We start from the raw sequence: 7,735 nt of genomic DNA on the forward strand, positions 1-7,735 counted from the left end.
ACTGAGCCCGTGCACCACAACTACTGAGCCTGTGTGCTGCAACTACTGAAGCCTGTGCTCCACAACAAGAGAAGCCACCGCAGTGAGAAGCACGTACACCGCAACGAAGAGTAGCCCCCGCTTGCTGCAACTAGAGAAAGCCCGTGCACAGCAATGAAGACCCAACGCAGCCAAAAATAAATAAATAAATAAACTTATTTTTAAAAAAAACCACGTAAACGAGAGTTATAGAAACTATGGAACTACATCAGGAGCAGCAGAAAGTGATACAAGGACTGTACATGTAAGACTAGGAATTGATTTTCACATGTACCTTCTAGGTAAAGGAAGTCTCTCTAAGTTGATTCCTACAGCCAAGATGAACTGTGATAGTAGGATTTTCAAAAATCTTGAGATGGTCAGCTAGCTTGAGTTAAACCCTAGATAAATACTCCCAGTCAAAAACCCCATTGAGACTGCAGGACTGAAACTCTGACCCATATAAAAAGCTGTGAGTCCACAAAAAGTCTCATGGGACATGCAAGGCCTGCTGGGCCAAGACAGTTGATGATGGTGGGTTCTTCCAACATGGACACACCAACATGTATGCTGGGGAAGTGTCCCCCAGGTGGAATGCTGGACTTGGGCTTAATGCAGGAGCCATACTCAGAAGCTCCTGAGAGACGTGTCTACTCGGGGAGGAGTACTAGGGTTACTGAAGACAAGAATGTGTCCCAGGAAAGTCAGCTAATTTTCTCCTGATCCATCAATACTTAACATTAACGAAGAGTTGCAGAACAGAGTCAGTCTTTCCAAGATGTATTCTTCTGACATCATTAGCCAAAGCCTCTCCCAGTCTATTGGGCTGGTGATGTCTAGAAAGATCCCATTACCTGGAGGTGGGACCTAGGGCCACAGATTGTTCTGGGAAGCTGGCATAGAAGATGATTTGCACAATGAAGTCACCACTAAACCGCTGCTTAAGTCCAGTCCCCAGCCTTCTTTTTCTGCTCAATAGTCCAGAAACATTTCTTTAAAAGCCAGAAGATCCGTAAACGTGAGCAGGATGTCGAAAATATCACCCGCCACTTCATCTATGGTGCTGTAAAGTTGTAATGAAAGCCGCCATGTTAAATCCAGGAATTTGCTCCAACAGCTGTTCTTCCATATACTTTTCTACCACAGAAATAGATTCTATAAAAATAGGTGTGTAGGTGAGCTTATTCTCTTGTGTCTTCAAACTCCTGGTAGTACCTGTCCATGAAATTCCTCTGTAATAACTGGAACTCATCATCCATGATAATGGCCTCTAAATATCCAACCACAGCATCAAATTCTGCATCAGAGGCGGAAAAGATGGACAGCGCGAAGCTCTCCTCCTCTAGGGCATGCATCACCGTGGCTGCATCCACCGCGCATGAGGGAGCGGGCCGCTGGCGGGCTACCCCGCCCACGCCCGCCCATGGCCCAGGCGCAGCCTCTGCTCTGCTCTGCAGAGCCCCAACCGGCATCCAGAAGATCTCGCTGCAGCTGCCGAGGCTGTGGCTTACGGCCCAGCCCAGTAGGGCCTGCGCATGACGCCCTGACCTCAGGCTCCCCGGCTGCAGCCAGCCGGGCCTCTAAGCCCTACCAGGCCTCACTAAGCTTGACGCTCCTAAATTTTTAAAATAATACTTTTCATATGATCTTAAATTTTGTTTAATAATAGGTCAGTTAGCATTTTTTATATCTGTGTTCATAAGTGAGATTGGCCTTTAGTTTTCCTATATTGATCCTGTCAGATTTGGGGGTTAGGGTCATATTAATTCCATGAAATGAGTTGAGGAGGATAGCTTTGGTTTTCTGGGAGTAGAAACTTCTAAACTTCTAGAATAGTTTGTGTATGAATGAAATTTTATTTTCTGTGAATGTTCACTATAATTCACAGGTAAAGCTATCTGGATTTGAAGTTTTCTTTGTGGGAAGATTTTAAATTACTGATTCAATAAAATATCTAGGAATAAACCTACATAAGGAGGTAAAAGGCCTGAACTTGGAAAACTATAAGATACTGATGAAAGAAATTGAAGATGACACAAACAGATGGAAAGACAGCTGTGTTCATGGATTGGAAGAATTAATATTGTTAAAATGACCATACTACCCAAGGCAATCTATAGATTCAATGCAATCTCTATCAAAATATCAAGGGCATTTTTCACAGAACTAGAACAAATAATTTTAAAATTTGTGTGGAAATGCAAAAGACCCCGAGCAGCCAAAACAATCTTGAGAAAGAAGAATAGAGATGGAGGAATCATGCTCCCTAACTTCAGACAATGCTACAAAGCTACAGTAATCAAACAGTATGGTACTGGCACAAAAACAGACACATAGATCAGTGGAGCAGAATAGAGAGCCTAGAAATAAACCCATGTACTTATGGTCAGACAATCTATGACACAGGATGCCAGAACATACAATGGAGAAAAGACAGACTCTTCAATAAGTGGTGCTGGGGAAACTGGACATCTACATGTAAAACAATGAAATTAGAACATTCTCTAATACGATATACAAAAATAAACTCAAAATGGATCAAAGACCTAAATGTTAGGCCAGAAACCATAAAACTCCTAGGAGAAAACATAGGCAGAACACTCTTTGACATAAATCATAGCAATATTTTTTTGGATCAGTCTCCTAAAGCAAAGGCAATAAAAGCAAAAATAAACCAATGGAACCTAGTTAAACTGAAAAGCTTTTGCATAGCAAAGGAAACCATCGATAAGACAAAAAGACAGCCTACTGAATGGGAGAAAATATTTGAAAATGATATGACGGATAAGGTGTTGATATCCAAAATATATAAACAGTTCATACAACTCAACATCCAAAAAACAAACAACTTGATTAAAAAATGGGCAGAAGACCTGAATAGACATTTTTCCAAACAGGATATGCAGATGGCCAACTTGCGCATGAAAAGATGCTCAACATCATTAATCATCAGAGAAATGCAAATCAAAACCACAATGAGATATCACCTCACACCTGTCAGAATGGCTATCATCAAAAAGAACACAAATAACAATGTTGGTGAGGATATGGAGAAAAGGGAACCCTCCTACACTGTTGTGGGGGTGCAAATTAGTGCAGCCGCTGTGTAAAACAGTATGGAGTCTTCTCAAAAAACTAAAAATAGAACTACCATATGACTTGGCAATTCCACTCCTGGGTATATATCCATAAAAAACAAAAACACTAAATCAAAAAGATATATGCACCTCAACGTTCATAACAGCATTATTTACAATTGTCAAGATATGGTAGCAACCTAAATGTCCATCAACAGAAGAATGGATAAAGAAGATGTGAGATGTGTATATATTTACACATACATGTATATGTACACATATACACACAGTGAAATACCACTCAGTCATAAAAAAGGAATTAAATTTTGCCATTTGTAATAACATGGATGGACTTGGAGGATATTATGCTAAGTGAAATGTCAGACAGAGAAAGACAAATACTGTATGATATCTCTGATATGTGGAATCTAAAAAAATAAAACAAGCTAGTGAATATAACAAAAAAGAAACACACAGATATAGAGAATAAACTAGTGGTTACCAGTGGGAAGAGGGAAAGGGGGGAGGGGCAATATAGGAGTAGGGGGTTAAGAGGTACAAAGTATTATGCATAAAATAAATAAGCTACAAGGATATATTGTACAATGCAAGGAATATAGTCAATATTTTGTAGTAACTATAAATGGAATATAACCTTTAAAAATTGTGAGTTGTGTAACTTATATAATATTGTGCATCAACTATACTTCAATTTAAAAAATAAATAGATAAATACTGATTCAATCTCTTTAATATTTATGAGACTATTCAGACTTTCCATTTCTTCATGAGCCACCTTGGATAAATTATTATTTCTAGGGATTTTTCCGTTTCACTTGAACTTTTTACATTTATTGGCATTGTTGTCCTTAATACCTTCTTAGTATCTTCTTTTTTTTTTTTTTTTGGCAGTACACGGGCCTCTCACTGTTGTGGCCTCTCCCGTTGCGGAGCACAGGCTCCGGACACACAGGCTCAGCGGCCATGGCTCACGGGCCTAGTTGCTCTGTGGCATGTGGGATCTTCCCAGACTGGGGCACGAACCCGTTTCCTCTGCATGGGCAGGCGGACTCTCAACCACTGCGCCACCAGGGAAGCCCCTTAGTATCTTCTAAATGTGTATTGATCTCTAGTAATATCCCCTTCTTCATTCTTACTATTATTTATTTATTCTCTCTTTTTTCTTTATTTTCTTTTTTTCTTCATAATAAAGAGTATTTCAATTTCCTTATTTTTTTGAAAAATAAATTTTAATATTAAAAATTTTTATTGTATGTTTGGTTTTTATTTCATTAATTTCTTCTCTTATGTTTATTATTTCATTCTTCTACTTTGAATATAACTTCCTGAAATGCATCCTTGGCTCATATTTTCAACAATTCTTTTCAAATATGTACATTTAATGCTATAGATTTTCTTCTAAATACTACCTTAGGTATACTCAAAAATTTTTATACATAGTACTTTCGCTATTACTCAGTTGTTTTTCTTATGAATTTATAGAAGTTCTTTATATACTCTGGATACAGCCATTTACTAATTATATGTTTTGCAGATATTTTCTCTGACTCTGTATCTTGCCAGTTAATTCTTGTAATATTTTAATGAACAGGAAATTTTAATTTGAGAATAATTCAATTTATGTATTAATTTTATGATTTTTTGAGTGTGTCTAGCTTAATAAAATCTTCTCTCTCCTGAAATTATGGAGATATTCTCCTATAGTATCTTATAAAACTTTATATTTTTGCCTTTTCTGGCAAAGATTTATTTAAAATATTATAATTGCTGAAGCTGTGTAAAAAAATTGGCAGTGAACTTGAAGAATCTTACACATGTTGATTCCTCCCTTTTGACCCAAACACTCACTTCTAGGAATCAATCCTAAGTAAATGACAACTCATTTAGGAACTAGTAACTTAGGAAATAATAACTCACTTCTAAAAAACAATTTTAAGGATATTCATTATAGCATAATATAATAATAATTTCAGATGACTTAGATATACAGTAAAACAAAGTATATCTGTAATGAAATATTTGTAGCTGCTGAGAAATCATTATGGGATTCTGGGATTTCCACATAAACCTTAACTATTACTTTACTTCATAACAACAAAATATGTATATATTGTAATTTTAAAAATCTAATAAAATATTTTAGAATCACACTTTTAAATAGCTTTAAATCACATACACTAATGCTCACAAATGTAATTTTTTTATTGGGGTCAAATTCACATAACATGAAGATAACCATTTTAAAATGAACGATTCAGTGGCATTTAGTATATTTACAATGTTGTGCAACCACCACCTCTAAATAGTTCTAAACATTATCCTCACCCCCAAAAGAAACCCTGTACTCACTAAGCATTCCATACTCTCCATTCCACATTCCCCCCACCTCCCAAACACACACGCTGTCTAGCCCCTGGCAACCACCAATCTGCATTGTTTCTATGGATTTACCTTAATATATGGATATTTCCTATAAATGGAATCATACAATATATGACGTTTTGGGTTTGGCTTTTCACTTAGCATGATGTCTTTAAGGTTCATCTATGTTGCAGAATGTATCAGTACTTCATTCCTTTTTATGGGTGAATAATATTCCACTGTAGCTCACAAATGTTACTTTATTTTATTTTATTTATTTATTTATTTATTTTGGCTGCGCCGGGTCTCAGTTGTGGCATGGGGGATCTTTAGTTGCAGCATGCGGATTTCTTAGTCGTGGCATGCATGCAGGGTCTAGTTCCCTGACCAGGGATCGAACATAGGCCCCTACACTGGGAGCATGGAGTCTTATCTACTGGACCACCAGGGAAGTCCCACATTTATTTTTTTAATAAATTTATTTATTTATTTATTCATTTTTGGCTGCATTGGGTCTTTGTTGCTGCACACAGACTTTCTCCAGTTGTGGTGAGCGGGGGCTACTCTTCATGGCAGTGCGTGGGCTTCTCATTGTGGTGGCTTCTCTTTTTGTGGAGCACGGGCTCTAGGCACACAGGCTTCAGTAGTTGTGGCACATGGGTTCAGTAGTTGTGGCTCGTGGGCTCTAGAGCTCAGGCTCAGTAGTTGTGGCACACGGGCTTAGTTGCTCCATGGCATGTGGGATCTTCCCGGACCAGGGCTGGAACCCTTGTCCCCTGGATTGGCAGACGGATTCTTAACCACTGCACCACTAGGGTAGTCCCCACAAATGTAAGTTTAACATTTAAAAAAAAACAAAAAGCAAAACAGCATACCAAACTCCATATAGAGCATGATGCCAATTTTGTATTTTAACATGTATAAGCATAGGAAAAATGGGAAGGAAATGCACTTAAATATTAACAGTGGTTATCTCTACTTAGTGGGATTATAAGTAACTTTAATTTTAGTTGTACTTTTCTGTATTTTCTTATTTTTGCAATATGAAAACCAAGTCATTTAAAAATATAAACATGAGGGAACACTTCCCAACTCGTTCTATGAGGTCAGTATTACCCTGGTATCAAAACCAGAAAACTATAGACCAATATATTTAATGAATATAGATATAAAAATCCTCAACAAATACTAGAAAACCAAATCCAATAACATATAAAAAGTTTTATAAACCATGACCAAATGTGATTATTTCAAGAGCACAGGTTGGTTTAACATCTGAAAATCAATTAATGTATATATTATAGCAATAGAATAAAGGACAAAAACCACATGATAATCTCAACAACTTCTGACAAAATTCAAGAGCTCTTTATGCTAAAAGCACTCAACAAACTAGGAATAGACAGGAACTTCCTCAGCCTGATAAAGAACATCTACAAAAAACCCTAATATCCTATTTAATGAGGAGATGTTGAATGCTTTCCCCTGAAGATCAGAAATAAGACAAGAATGTCCACTCTCATCACTTCTATTCAACACTGTAATGGAATTTCTAATCAGGGCAATTAGGCAAGAAAAAGAAATAAAAGGTCACTGGACCAGAAAGAAGTGAAACCATCTTTATGCACAGATGACACAATCTTGTATATAGAAAATCCTAAGGAATCCACTAAACATCTATTAGAACTAATAAATAAGGTCAGCAAGTTTTCAGGATATAAGATTAATAACAGGGACTTCCCTGGTGGTCCAGTGGGTAAGACTCCGTGCTCCCAACGCAGGGGTCCGGGTTCAATCCCGGTCGGGGAACTAGATCCTGCATGTATGCTGCAACTAAGAAGTCCGCAGGCCACAACTAAGACCTGGCACAGCCTAAATAAATAAATATTTAGAAAATATTATCTTAAAAAAAAGATCAATATACAAAAGCCCATTGTATTTCTCTATACTAGCAACATAATCCAAAAATGAATTAAGAAAACAACACAAAGAATAAAATACTTAGTAATAAATTTAACCAAGGAAGTGTAAGATATATACTGAAAACTGCAAAGCATTTTTTAAAGAAATTAAAGATCTAAATAAGTGGAAACACATCCCATGTCCATGGATCAGAAGACTTAATGTTGTTGAGATGGTAATCTATAGACTGAATGCAATCCCCATCAAATTCCAATGGGCGTCTTTGCAGAAACTGACAAGCTGATTCTAAAATTCATGTGGTAATGCAATGGAGCAAGAACAACCAAAACAAGCTG

At 37.1% G+C, this 7,735-nt stretch overlaps 1 pseudogene; it reads right to left on the minus strand.

The window, feature by feature from the left end:
* Nucleotides 1-885: 885 nt before the first annotated feature.
* On the minus strand, nt 886-1,385 carry LOC132422094 (ADP-ribosylation factor-like protein 2-binding protein pseudogene; annotated as a pseudogene).
* Between the last annotated feature and the right edge of the window lie 6,350 nt (nt 1,386-7,735).

Source organism: Delphinus delphis, chromosome 3, assembly GCF_949987515.2.
Source record: "Delphinus delphis chromosome 3, mDelDel1.2, whole genome shotgun sequence".
Taxonomy (NCBI): domain Eukaryota; kingdom Metazoa; phylum Chordata; class Mammalia; order Artiodactyla; family Delphinidae; genus Delphinus; species Delphinus delphis.